A 15,265-nucleotide genomic window follows, 5' to 3' on the forward strand; every position below is an offset into this window, starting at 1 on the left:
CGGCCTCTAAAACTGAACACAATACTCCAGGTGGGGCCTCACCAATGACTTTTACAGGAGCATCAACACCTCCTTTCTTCTGCTGGTTACACCTCTCTCTCTACAGCCTACCATCCTTCTGGCTACAGCCAACACCTTTGTCACACTGTTTCGTCGTCTTCAGATCCTCAGATACTATCACCGTAAGATACCTCTCCTTGTCTGTGCATATCAGACTCTCACTGCCTAACCCATACGTCTCCCGTGGATTTCTACTCCCTTAGTGCATCACTTTGCACTTTTTTCATTTAATTTTAAATGCTAAATTTTAGACCATTCTTCTAGCTTCTGCAGATCCTTTTTAATGTTTTCCACTCCCTCTGGGGTGTCCACTCTGTTACAAATCTTGGTATTATCCGCAAAAAGGCAAAAAGTACCTTTTAATCCTTCGGCAATGTCACTCACAAATATATTGAACAGAATCGGCACCAGCATCGATCCCTGAGGCACATCGCTACTCACTTTTCCCTCCTCTGAGTGAATTCCGTTAATCACCACCCTCTGGCGTCTGTCCGTCAACTAGTTCCTAATCCAGTTCACCACTTTGGGTCCTATCTTCAGCCTGTCAAGTTTAATCAAGAGTCTCCTATGAGGAACTGTGTCCTTGATTCAATTCTCTGGTCACCCAGTCAAAGAATTCAATGAGATTCGTTTGGCATGGTTTACTTTTAGCAAAACCAGGTTGTCTCGGACCATGCAACTTATTAGGTTCCAGGAAATTCACTACCCTTTCCTTCAGCATCACTTCCGTTACTTTTCCAATAACCGAAGTGAGGCTTACTGGCCTGTAGTTTCCAGCTTCTTCTCTGTCACTATTTTTGTGAAGGGGTACCACATCCACTCTTCTCCATTCCCAGAGAACCTCCCCAGTCTCCAAGAATTTATTAAACAAATCTTTAAGAGGACCCCCCAGAACCTCTCTGAGCTCCCTCAATATCCTGGGATGGATCCTGTCCGGTCCCATGGCTTTGTTCACCTTTAGATTTTCAAGTTGTTCATAAATACTCTCTTCCATGAACGGTGCTATATCCGCTCCATTCTCATATGTACTTTTGCCAGTCAATCGTGGTCCTTCTCCAGGATTTTCTTCCATGAAGAAACAAGTTCAGCACATTTGCTTTTTCTTCATATTTTCCACATAGCGGTTTGAGCATCGTTTCAGATCAGGTTAAATATCTCGTCAGGATACCATCTGCAGACAAACAGCCAGACTGAGGGTCAACCAGATCTTGAAATCATTCCTGCACAGCTACATCTCAGCTCAACACGATGATTGGTCCTTGTTGCTGCCCTGGGTGGAATTCTGCTACAATAATCATGTAAGCGAGTTTTCTGGGACCTCGTCATTAAACATAGTATTTGGGCAACTTCCACAGATATCACTGTCAGTGCCCCTATCCCCCTCTGTACCGGCCGCTGAGGCTACCACCTACTCGTTACCTCATTCTCTGGAAAATCACACGGGAGGTCCTGGGTTCAGGCTGCCCTGAGGTATAAGAAACAGACAGATAAAAAGAGGCACCCTGCTCAATTCCACCCAGGAGACTTGGTCTAGCTCTCTACCTGGAGCCTATGTCTTGAAACTCCATCCATCAAGTTTGCTCCCAGGTTTATTGAGCCATATCCCGTTGTTTGGCAAGTAGGACCTGTAGCATATCAGCTGAAATTACGTGTCTCTTCTGAAACCCCTTGTACTAGGAAATAAGAGTCAAGGTCTTCTCGCACCTGCCCCTATTGACGTTGCTTCTGATATACAGTTTGAGGTCCAGAGCATCCTTGATTCACAGAGGATATGAGGGAGACTCCACTATCTCATTCCCTGGAAAGGCTATGGTCCAGAGGAAAACTCATGGGAACCAGTGAATCAACTGCATGCAGATTTCACCATCTGTTTCCTCACAAACCCAAGACAGGTCCCAGGAGGAGGTACTGCCATGGCCACAGCCACGTCTTGGTCCCCTGACCCACCTCGTAGTGTCTTTGGCAATCTTACTGCTGCCCCACCTTGAACAGCCACTCAAACAGCAATCCCCGGTGGCTTCTACATACTCCAACCACTGTGTTTCGCAGCGCAATGTCGGCATCCCTAGGCGAGTGTGCGCCGGTTCCTCCTTTAAAGGGTAGGCAGCCTAAAGCAGCGGGTGGCGCTTGTCTATGACGTTCCCCAGTTGAGGTATTTCAGCTCTCAGACCTCCCTTCCACTTTGCCTTCGCAACAGGTCACTAGAGCCGTGCTTTGTCTCATCTCCTGCCAAGACTGCTTTGCCTACCTGCTCGAGATAAAACTACCTTGTTTTGCTCCTGTCCTGCTGCGCTGTACCAGTTTGTGTTCCAGCCTCTACTCCGTAGTTACAGCTCAAGTATTCCAGTCCTCTGCTCTATTTCAGTAAGTCAGCCCCTGCTCCACCATTCCAGTTACAGTGCTCCACTCCTCTGCTCTGCAATTCCAGTTCTAGTGCTCCAGCTCTCTGCTTCGCAGTTCTAGTTCCAATGCTTCAGTCCTCTGCTCCGCAGTTCCAGTGTCCCAGTTCTCAGCTCTACAGCTTCTACCCTCAGGTCCAGTGTTCTTGTTCCCTGCCTCCGTGGTCCAGTCTGCTCGAACTTCTTTCCGGGCCACTGGTGGATCCACCTTTGCCGGGCAGTGACTTGCCTGTCATCAATAGGCGCTTTGTGATCCTCGGGTTAGGAGCCCTGTGAAAGTCTCACCCACTTTATAGTGTGAAAGTGCACAGTACAAGCACTACAAATCCAAATACAGTACAGTAATTTACTGTAGTTTATAATCAAACTAAGGACTACATTACTTCAGTGGGTGCAGTAACGTGCATACACCATAAAAGCGAAGCTTGTAGCTGTCTGGAATGTAGAGAAACTCAAGCAGCAATTTCTATGGATCTAGGGATTGCAGAATCAATGCTATGAGGTTGGCTCAGAAGTCAAACTAAACTACATAGTTTTATAAAGACGTTCATTCCACTGCCAGATTAGCACGAAAGCGAGTAAGATATTTCACAAATTTCAAACTTGACAATGCCATGAGCATGTGGTTTACAAAGGAAGGCACCAAGGAATACTACTTAGTGGTCCAATCCTCCATGCACAAACAAAAAAATTTAACATGTGCCTCAGTACAGATAAGTTCCAAACCAGCAAAAAATGGCTTTTTAGAAACAGCATGGCATTCTACAGGCAATGATTTCAGGGGAAAGACGTTCAGGAGATCAGACATTGGATGCATTTCATACCAAATTGAAAATGTTTATCGAAAATGGATGTTTTCAGGATGACCAAATATATAACTGTGATGAGAAAGGTCTTTTTTCAAAGCTATTTCTGGATAAAACATTAGCTTTCAGAATGATGATCGTAAAACAGCAGGTTCAAGAAAATTAAAGACAGAGTAACAATATTGTTTTGCATTAATACAACTGGCAATCAAACTCAGTCCTCTCCTAATCAGACATTTCTGCAATCTATGCTATTTTCATCATATGAATAAGCATCTCTGCCTGTTATCAATGAAAGCAGCAGAAATGCTTGGATAACAAGAGCCATTTTTGATGACTGGTTGAATAAACAATTTTTACCCGCAGTGAAGAAGTATTTTGTATGCAAAGATAGAAGCTAAGGCTGTTTTCATGTTGGATAACTGCCCCACATATCCTCCAATGGATACACTTGTCTAGAGATGGAGAAAAAATGAGTTTTACATCTGCCAAAGAACATTACGTCAAAAATCCAGCCACTTGATCAGGGAATAATTCAGAATTTTAGGACTGATTACCACACAGAATTGATAATGTCAATGGTTGCTAGTGAAGCAGTCATAGCATCTATTTAAAACAGCTGAATATAAAGGAGGTTATTTATCTAGTGGCACATGCATGCTAAGCAGTGAAAAGTTAAATAGAAAACTACAGGCTGAGAGACCTACAAGATGGTCATGACAAAGACAGAGATGAAATGAATTCTGAAGTAGACGATGCTAACAGAGATTCAAATCATAAAGAAGACATCAACAATACAACACATACAGAAACATACAATTGAGTTCAAATTTTATTCCAGCCCAAAGACTTGGGCATAGATGCATCACCGGGTATCACTGACCAATGCTGGAGCTAGACAAGCCTTGCTCGATTTCAGAATAAAACACTGAAGATGAGATCATATCTGCTGTTTGTGTTTCTGGTGTGAATGAAGATGTTGTAGGCTGTTCTAATGATGCCAATGATTCCTGATTAAGAAGCTTTAACTTCAGTGCAAACAAATATCAGGTGGATGGAGAAGCATAATGCTGAAACAATTAAATTAATTCAAGTTTCAGGCATTGCTGATTTTATCCAAAGAGAAATACTTCCAAATCCTAAAACAGAAACTTACTGCATATTTTGTTCAAGGAAACTGGGTTTAGCACTACTATGGGAAAAATAGGTTCTTACCGTGATAATTTTCTTTCCTTACTCATTTAGTCATAGCAGACGCAGCCATTACAGATGGGTTGTGTCCATCAACCAGCAGAGGGAGAGAGAGAGCACACTTTTTTCAGTGCCTCATACCAGCTTGCTCCACTGCCTCTCTTCAGTATTTGAAGCTTCCAAAGCAGTATGGCAAACCGCAATGGGAATAACATGAGCTTTCCTCACAGTGAACGATGGCCCTAAAACAAAGGGCATTAACTCAGAATGGAGGGAATGAAACATCCTCCCGGAGGGCATAAACTCATCCTCCACTGAGACATAACTGGAGGGAATAAACTCATCCTCCTGGAGGGAATAAACTCATCCTCCAAAACATGAAACTGGAGGGAATTAAGTCATCCTCCTTTAATTGAACAAGAATCCTGAATACTGTTTTCCGACTTTCTCCCAAGGACGGAATCTCCAAGAAACACAAACAGAACCTGAAATAGATTTACAGCAGATAGCATCAGACAGGGAGGGATCATGGCTGCATCTGCCTGTAATGTCGGGCAAAAGAGAGATTTGCTGCACTACAAATCTCTTGAGAGAGTGCTCCAGTTTCAGCCCAAGAAGAAGAAATTCCTCTAGTGGAATGCGCCTCAAAGGCATCAGGCGGAGGCCGGCTGGCCGGCAAGCAAATAAGCTGAAAAGACAGATTCTTTAAGCCAGCGGGCAATGTTGGCTTTAGACGCTGGAGACCCTCTGGGAGTACCTGATAGCAAAACAAACAGATGATCAGAGGTCCTGAAAGAGTTAGTAACTCGCAGATACTGCAGCAGAGTCCTGCGCACATCCAACAGGTGCAATTGCCCAAAAGATTCTGGAAACTCCTCCTCAACAAAGGAGGGCAAGAAAATAGGTTGGTTTAGGTGAAACACTGAAACCACCTTAGGCAAGAAGGAAGGCACGGTCCGAACCGTGACCCCGGACTCTGAAAACTGCAGAAAAGGGTCTCTACAGGACAGCGCCTGGAGCTCTGACACCTGTCTCGCCGAAGTAATGGCCACTAATAAGACGGCCTTCAGTGTCAAATCTTTCTCAGAAGCACGCCGAAGCGGTTCAAAGGGAGCACCCTGAAGGGCTTTCAGCACTAGCCCCAGGTTCCAAGCTGGACAAGGTGCACGCATGGGAGGACAGAGCCAAAGCACCCCTCTAAGAAACCGTGCCACATCCGGATGAGCAGCTAAAGACACGCCTTCAACCTTGCCACGCAGGGAGGCCAACGCTGCCACTTGCACCTGCAGGGAATTATAGGCCAAGCCTTTTTGTACACCATCCTGCAAAAAGTCCAGAATCGGCGAGACAGGAGCCCACAGGGGTGTGATCTCTCTGGAAGCACACCAGACTTCAAACTGGTGCCAAATCCTGGCATAAGCCATGGAAGTGGAACGATGGCGGGCTTGCAGGAGAGTGGTAATTACTTTATTGGAATAGCCTCTGCCTCTCAATTGCGCCCTCTCAATCGCCAGGCCATAAGACCAAATCGGCCGGTTTCCTCCATGGTCACCGTACCCTGTGACAACAGGTTGGAAACCAGAGGTAACTGAAGGGGATCCTCTACGAGCATCTGTTGGAGGTCCGCATACCAAGGCCTCCTGGGCCAATCCGGGGCGACGAGAACCACTTCTCCTGCATGCAGCCGAATCCGCAGGGGCACTCGCCCTATCAAGGGACACAGAGGGAACACATACAATAGGCCCGGAGGCCAGGGTTGAGCCAATGCATCCAACCCCACCGCGCGAGGATCTCTCCATCTGCTGAAGAAGCATGGGACTTTGGCATTGGTGCTTGTCGCCATTAGATCCATCAGAGGCTTGCCCCACTTGGCACATATCTGCAGGAACACTTCGTCTGCAAGTTCCCACTCCGCTGGATCGATCTGATGCCTGCTAAGATAATCGGCTTGCACGTTGCTCTGACCTGCAATGTGAGCTGCCGACAGAAACTGTAGATGCAGCTCGGCCCAGTGGCAAATTTGTTCGGCCTGCGTGGCTAGAGCTCTGCACTGAGTGCCACCTTGTCGATTTATGTAGGCCACTGCTTTCGTGTTGTCCGACATCACTCTGACAGCCAATCCTTCCAGGGTCACTTGAAAGGCCAGAAGCGCCTGAAACACCGCTTTCAACTCTAGGCGGTTGATGGACCACTCCGACTCCTCGGGTGTCCATAGACCCTGGGCATTCTTCCCCTTGCAATGTGCGCCCCAGCCTTTCAGACTGGCATCTGTCACCACTAGGCACCAATCGGGGAGCGCCAGCGGCATTCCTCTCAGCAGCATGCTGTCTGAGAGCCACCACTCCATGCTGAGTCGGGCTGCAGGGAGCCAAGAGAGTCTGCATTGGTAATCGTGAGATACTGGAGACCATCTTTGGAGTAGAGCATACTGTAGAGGTCTCAGGCCCGCTCTCGCCCAAGGCACCAGTTCCATGGTGGCCGTCATCGATCCAAGTAGCTGGACAATGTCCCAAGCTCGCGGGCGGGGCATCCTCAGGAGCAGATGGACCTGATTCTGAAGCTTGCACCGCCTTTGCTCGGGTAGGTACACATACCCCGAGGCTGTGTCAAACCTGGCCCCCAAATATTCTAGAGACTGCAAGGTGACTTTTGGCCAAATTGACGACCCAGCCCAGAGACTGAAGTTCTGACACCACTCTGGCTGTTACATGCTGACTCTCTGCAGCAGAGTTTGCTCGAATGAGCCAGTCGTCCAGGTACGGGTGAACCCGAATACCCTCTCGCCTTAGAAAGGCAGCTACTACCACCATAACCTTCGAAAAGGTGCACGAAGCTGTGGCGAGGCCAAAAGGCAAGGCCCGGAACTGGAAATGCTTTCCCATTACTGCAAACCTCAGAAACTTCTGGTGTGGGGGCCAAATTGGAATGTGCAAGTAAGCTTCTTTCAGGTCCAGAGACGTGAGAAACTCTCCTGGCTGTACCGCCGCAATGACGGAGCGCAGGGTTTCCATGTGAAAATGCCGCACTCTCAGGGACTTGTTTAATTCTTTTAAGTCCAGAATAGGGCGAAAAGACCCTCCTTTTCGCGGAACCACAAAGTAGATGGAGTAGCGGCTGCAGCCGTGTTCGGCGGGGGAAGTACCGGGGACATGGCCCCTATCTGAATCAGACCTTGTAAAGTCTCCTCTACCGCCGCCCGTTTGGCGGCAGGACCGCATCGGGACTCCACAAACACGTCTCTTACAGGGGCGTCGAATTTTATTCTTTAACCGTCTCTGATCAGGTCCAAGACCCACTGATCTGAGGAAATGTTGGCCCACTCCTCGGCAAAGAGGGAAAGACGTCCTCCGATGACAGGACTCGAGGAGAGGGCCGGCGCACCATCATTGAGAGGGTCGCCCCTGAACTCCAGGCCTTGAGCCAGTGGCTGTGGAACGTTTGTCCGAGCGAAAGGAGTTCCTCTGCTGAAAACAGACACGAGAAGTGAACCCAGCAGAACGCCCCGGGCGGTACCTTCGAGCTTCACGGAAGTGAGGTCTGTAAGAGGAGTGGACTGCCGCACCCTTAGAGGAAGGCCGAGGCCTATCTTCAGGCAAGCGCTGGGGTTTAGCCTCACCCAGGCCCTTCACAATTTTCTCCAATTCCTCACCAAACAGTAGAAGGCCTTGAAAGGGCAACTTCACCAACCTTTGCTTAGAGGCCATGTCCGCCGCCCAATGCCATAGTCAAAGAAGACGGCGAGCCGCCACTGCTACTGCCATGTGTCTAGCCAAAGCTCTGACAATATCATAAAGGGCGTCAGCAAGAAAGGACAAGGCCGACTCCATCCGCGGAGCCACATCTGAAAAGGGCTCCGCTCCATCACCGGGCTGTTCCACTGCCTGTTGCAACCAAGCCAGGCAGGCTCTAGCAGCATAACAACTGCATGCAGACGCCCGAATAGTGAGACCTGCAATTTCAAATGACCGTTTAAGTGCTGATTCCAGTCTACGGTCTTGAATATCCTTCAGGGCAACACCTCCTTCAACAGGGAGGGTAGTTCTCTTTGTCACAGCTGTGACTAGGGCATCCACTTTAGGCATAGCAAAGCGAGCCATATGCTCCTCACTCAGAGGGTATAATTGCCCCATAGCCCTGGAACTTTCAAAGGTCCCTCGGGGTCAGCCCATTGAGCCAAAATAAGCTCTTGGATGGAGTCATGCAAAGGAAAGGCTCGAGCAGGCTTTTTGGTACTAGCCATCCTAGGATTCACAGAGGAGGCTGTGCCACTGGCAGGGTCCTCAATAGAGAGAGCCTGCAGGGCATCAGAAATAAGCACTGGCAGCTCATCACAGTGGAAAATCCTCACCGCGGAGGGATCGTCCATATCCTGAGTCACTTCTGCACCAGATTCTGGCTCCTCAGACCATGAAGGCCTGCCAGAGTCCTCCGAATCCTCACAGCCCGACCATGGGGGGGGGGGGGGGGGGGGGGGGGGGAAATGGAGGTGCAGCACTCTGAAGGGGAATGAGCCCTTCTGCGCTTCATATTCTGCCAATTATCAAGGAATAACGCCTCAGAAGGCATACCCAGACTAGAATCCACCGGGGGGGCATTAGAAGAGGCTTTGCCGGGCTTTGTGGGAGAGCTCTTTTAAGCATGTATGCTTTATGCATTAATAAGACAAAATCAGGGGAGAAAAACTCACCCTGGGCACCCGGATCTCTGCCGGGGCTAGTAGCTCCCATATCAGCCTCACTCCGAGGCCTCCCCCCCCGGGGCTCAGGACTCTCCATCTCAGCGGAGGTCGCGCCATGTGGTAAATTCAAAATGGCGCCTGCTGCCAGCTCAGAGCGCGATTAATCGTTGCTCGCCATGCTCGGGCCGGCTCTAACGTCTGTACAGCACGATTTACAGAGCCCCGCTGCTGATCTGCGCTTGCCACACTTGGAACAGCGCTTTACTGTCTCCGCAGCCATCGCCGAAAATGGCGGTAAAATTCAAAATGGCGGTTCGCGCCAAAATCGCCCCGATCGCGGGCCCACCCCGGAGGAGTCAGAAAACACTCTTACCTCACTGGTCCGAGTATCACAGCTCCGGTCCCACAGAAAAAGGCAAGGAAAAGCCTCTGTTCCAGCGTCTAAGCGCTTTTTTTTTTTTTTAACACTGTGAGGAAAGCAGAGGTAAATAGAACTCCGGAGGCTCAGGTGAGTGGGAAAGGCAGGGAAAGGGCGAACCTATGTGCCTGCATCCACTGTTGGTGGGGAAGGACAGGGAAAGCTAAGCAATGTGTCCACATCCACGGAGGTATGGGTAAGGCAGGGAAAGGGCGAACCTATGTGCCTTTAAAGTGAAGCTGCTATAGCCTCCAACACTCCTGCTAAGAACTGGCAAAAGCACAGGAGCAACCTCCAGGCAGATTTTAGATGGAGCTCGAAGAAGCTGCAGCCACTCTGCTAGGGGAGATATAGAATACTGAAGAGAGGCAGTGGAGCAAGTTGGTATGAGGCACTGAAAAAAGTGTGCTCTCTATCTCCCTCTGCTGGTTGATGGACACAACCCATCTGTAATTGCTGCATCTGCTTGATGACAAGGAAATATACATTTTTTCTTTACTTTTGACCTTTGTAACAGTATTGTACTCTAGTTGCAATGTTTGGTTAAGAACTTTGATATGCAATAAATGGTATTTGGTATTCTAAACATTGAAAAAGCAGGGTTCCCATATCTCACATTTTGCTTTAGCCACGATAGCTATGACAGCTGTTTGGTTTCCAACCTTCAGTATGTTAAAGAATCCACCCCTTTATAATAGAAGCTAGGAACCACGGTGGGGCTTCTCTTGATAAAAAGATGTATGACTTAATCCCTAGACTGGACTACATACAGTTCAAACTCGGGGGTCTCCTCAAATTTCCTCGTATTCTTCCAGAAACACTTCTTGGCCTAAACTGTTTGCCCACATTGCATTCTAGTGTGATTGTTCCTACACAAATATTTGTCTTCACCCCTCTAACACCTGCCCTAAATTTACCATGTCTGTTTTCATTGACAGTACCATAAAAAAACAAGAAGATAGATTAAATTTATTAAAATACTCTGTAGAAAAAAAAGGTTTTACTGTAATACAAAAAAAAAACCTAGGCTAAAGGGCTTTAAATGCTTGCTGTTTGGTTTACTCTTCTGATTGCTTTACTGCTATGTAAATCAATTTGTTAATGTTCCCTACAAAATGCATGAACCAGTTACACTGAAACACACAAAGCTCATTTGTAATTAGCAGTTAATTAGTAAGAAGGAACAGATGCTGGTAGAGTTTCTGCAGGCGAACAGGTTCTGTAAACAATGCTTATAAATCTAAATGAATTTATTAAGCACCATGCAACTGTCAACACTGTGTGTTGACAACCATACAAAATATGGTGAAATCCCCAAAATGCCTTTGCTCAGCATTAGTAATGTGTCATCTGAAATCTAGCGGGCAAACTAAGTTGCTAGTCTCATCAATATTCTACTTTGTTTCTATGTCAATCATCTTTATCTGAATTGCCAAACTTGTACTAAAAAGACACCTTTCTAATATATAAGTAGGGCTGTACCAAACATTTATATTAGTTTTGGCCCTGAATAGTGACCCAAATACATTATTCTTATTCGGCCAAATAGTGATTTAAATTTCAATATGAATAACCCGGGCTCTATTCTGCTAAATCCTACTGAAAATGAACACTTGATTTCACATTGCCTCTTTTATTATTTGTTATGTTAAAGCTCAATGCCCATTATTCGTATTTGGTATTTGTGTTCAGCTGAATAATATTTTTCATTATTTGTATTTGTCTGAATAGTAAAATATTCTACTCGGTACAGCTGTAACAAGGAAATACTTAAACAAGGTGTACTCCGCAGAATGCAAAGGGATTTATAAGAAAACTGTACACTCAGTGCACACACACAAGTAGTAATCTCTGTTCTGTATTAACATTATTGCTAAATGATGATTTTTCAAATTCTCAAAAGCTAAGAAATGTATGTAGTCCAATAAAAAGGTCTCTATGTATCTACAGTATATCCATACCTATCTATATCTCTATCTAATATACATATAACTTTTCTTTTTGTCTTTACATGTTAACCTTTATTTTGGGAAACACTAAGTTCTTCAACAGAAAAACTGTGTTATAAAAGAAAGGCTGATTATCATCTATGTGAAGTCTGATAGATTTGATACACCAGTGCAAGCTCAGCTGACCAGCAGTAAGTAGGCAGTCCCTGCTGAGAGAGAAAGTCACCTCTGACTGAAGTCATAAAAATGCACTTGAACTGGACTTCCGGTGATGTCATGACCGAGAGAGGTTGAGCAGAGCGATCTCTCCGGCTCCTATCCTCTCTCCGAAGCCCAACAAACTGTGAAATAAGACCCCAACCCACAAAATTCAGTGCCTAAGAAACTCTACAGACTGGTAACTAACTTTTTGCGTTTTCCGGAAGCGCAATGGTGGCGAAAAGCGCACAAAAAGACAAACTCCGTGCCAGGGCGGGAGAAGAGAAAATGGCGCCGCCTGCAAGCCCGCCTGCACAGTCGGTCTCATCAGCATGGATCGCGGAGATCACGGCGGAGATGTCGGCAGTGATGGACGACTTATTAGATAGACAGCTGGCCCAAATAGACGCTAAGCTTGAGCGGGTGCAGACCCAACTCACGGACCTTTCAAAAGACTGTGCAGCATTCCAAACGAGGGTCAGCGAGGTCGAGGATCGCGTCACGGAGGTGGAAGGCACGCAAAAACAACTACAAGTAAAGATGCAGGCGCTAGAAGATAAAGTTGAGGACCTCGAGAATAGGTCCAGAAGAAACAATATTCGTGTGGTGGACCTACCGGAAAGCATACCAGAGCGGGGCCTGGAATCTTTCTTGGCAAATTGGATTGCCAAGGAACTATATCTCCCAGAAGCCCTGGGGCCATTACGTATCGAGAGGGCTCATCGGTTGGGACAGAAGGGCACAGGCTCAAACAAGCCCAGAGTAGTCATTCTACGCTTTCTGGATTATGGACAAAAACAAGAAATTCTGCAGCAGTTGCGAGCTGGGAAATCGCTGATATTTGAGGAGACAACAGTCCGGTGTTTTCAGGATTACTCTGCTGGAGTGGCAGCAAAATGGCGCCTGTTCTCGGGGATTTGCTCCAAATTATTTCAGAAGAAAATCAGTTTTGCGCTGCAATACCCGGCAAAACTACGCGTTACGCACAACGGAGCAATTAAAATCTACGAAACAGCATGCGCAGCTCAGGAATTTCTGCAGCAGCTGGAAGCAGCCACCCCTGATGACCGCTGAGGGAGGAAAGCAGATATAACACGTTGAAGGAAGACCGGAAGGTGACGCGATAGTGAGCTGGAGAGATGGTATACGAATATGTTCTAGCATATTGCATGGACACTGTTACAGTGGTTAAGCTATGGGTAGGGACACAGCGAAGAGACTGTTAACATGTTAAAGTTAAAGGTTAATGTTTAAGAAGTTCAAAAGTCCAATGGTGGGACAGAATAGAGGTTGGACTGCAGGGTTAATAATAGAGAGGGTTTGGACTCTGAGTGACATTTGGCTAAGATCTGTGGGGAATTTGCAATGGCTTTAGGAGAGAAGAGGGAGGGACGTAGGAAGTGATGGTCCTAATTAGTGGGTCCGGATCTAAGGGGCAGGGACAGGGAAGGGGGAGGGGGGAGAGGGTTTTGGGATAAAGGGGAGGGATGGGTTAAATCAGTGGGTAGGTGGTAACTTTCCTCAGGTGCTGACCTGTCTGTCTGTACCTGAACCAAACTCCTGCAAAAGTAAAGCAAATTCTGACCTTTTAAATTCCAAACTTCTCAACTTTCTGGCTATAGGGCAATTTTGAAAGTTAAATCATTTGAAAATTCTTTGACCAGACTGTACCATTTCTGGTCCCATCCAGAGAATTGCCTTGATAACAGCATTTAGCTGACCCATTGGGACTTAATCATTACACAACAGGAGGTAAGGGTTCGGCTCTGAATAGGGGACAAACCATTTGTAACTTTCCACAGGTGCTGACCTGTCTCTCTGTTCCTGAACCAAACTCCTGCAAAAGTAAAGCAAATTCTGACCTTTTAAATTCCAAACTTCTCAACTTTCTGGCTATAGGTGAGATACCTGATATTCTCTTTAATTTAATGCTTATTGCTTAATTAATTAATTTGCCCTGTGAAACCTCTTATTTTCTTTCTTTATCTTCCTGCCAAGCTCTGATAGAGAGGGAGGCTGCATTGCATTGTATTGAGGCTCTAAAGTGCATTTTACATTGTTGAAACTGATATAATTATTGGGAATATCTGGATTTATATTACAACAAGGAAAGTTTTTTATATTCTAGGGCAATTTTGAAAGTTAAATCATTTGAAAATTCTTTGACCAGACTGTACCATTTCTGGTCCCATCCAGAGAATTGCCTTGATAACAGTATTTAGCTGACCCATTGGGACTTATAATCCCACCCACCCTCCCCACATCCCACGCACCCCAGGGTTTTCCACTCATTTATAGTCAAACCAAACCTCATTAACTTTACTTAATCATACACAGGCAGTCTTACAGACTGTTAACCCCAACTAAAAACACCTGTTCATACCCATTTCAACCAATGAGGATGACTTTTATTCTCTGCAATAATTGTGGTGCTTTAGTTTCAAGGCCAATCATCTAGAGACTTAAAGCCTGTCCTATCTGTCTTCAGCTATCTAGTTTAAAACAAGAGCTCAGTAAAGTAATACAAGAATTGGATACAATTAAAGCAGCTTCTAGGACTGCACACAATAAAAACTTCTCACCACTGCCTCAAAGAAAACCACACAACAACAGATGGTTCACAGTAGGCTCAGGCAGACTTCGTCAGGTGACACAGAAGCATCCACCCGCACAAGTGTTGCCACTAAAGAATTCTTTTGCTCCATTACAGCACTGTGATGCTCCTAAAAATAAAACTGAGGCAGAGGAAAAAGCAATAAAGTTGGAACAAAAAGATATGAAGGTACCCAAAGTGAAAAGACACCCCCAAATCACTAATGTTGAAACACATACCAGGAAATATAGATGGAAAGCGATGGCCACAAATGCTCGTAGTCTAAGCAATAAAGTACATGACTTTCAAGCCCTGATGTTGGAGGCAGACTTAGACGATGTTGCAATCACGGAGACGTGGCTCAATGGTTCCCATGAATGGGATGCAAACATACCAGGCTATAATCTATTTAGGAAGGATAGAGAGGGTCGAAAAGGTGGAGGAGTAGCTCTGTATGTAAAGAATGATATCATGGCGACTGAAATGACAGGGACCTGGGGAAAAGAAGAAGCGATATGGATCACCTTAAAAAGAAAGGATAAAACCTCTGTCCATGTGGGTGTTGTCTACAGACCCCCGACACAATTAGAGGAACTAGATAAAGATCTGATCGCAGATATTCAAAAATTAGGAAAGAAAAAAGAGGTTCTCTTGATGGGAGATTTCAATCTGCCGGATGTAGATTGGAAGGTTCCATCTGCAAAATCGGAAAGAAGTAGAGAGATTGTGGATGCCTTCCAAAGTGCTCTGCTCAGACAAATGGTGACGGAACCCACGAAGGAGGGAGCAACGCTGGATCTGGTGCTCACAAATGGGGATAGTGTGTCAAATGTCCGAGTGGGTGCACACCTGGGAAGCAGTGACCATCAAACGGTTTGGTTTGATATGACGGCTGAAGTGGAGGGCGGTCACTCTAAACTCAAAGTCCTGGATTTCAAGTGTGCTGACTTTAGTAAAATGGGGGAATACCTGA

General features: G+C 46.2%; 1 protein-coding gene across 2 annotated transcripts in view; it reads right to left on the reverse strand.

The window, feature by feature from the left end:
• AGAP1 (ArfGAP with GTPase domain, ankyrin repeat and PH domain 1) overlaps positions 1 to 15,265 on the reverse strand; it is a 2,358,592-nt gene that overhangs the window by 1,372,234 nt on the left and 971,093 nt on the right. The gene's annotated exons all lie outside the window — the stretch shown is intronic.

The sequence above is a fragment of the Microcaecilia unicolor genome, chromosome 7 (genome assembly GCF_901765095.1).
Source record: "Microcaecilia unicolor chromosome 7, aMicUni1.1, whole genome shotgun sequence".
NCBI lineage: Eukaryota > Metazoa > Chordata > Amphibia > Gymnophiona > Siphonopidae > Microcaecilia > Microcaecilia unicolor.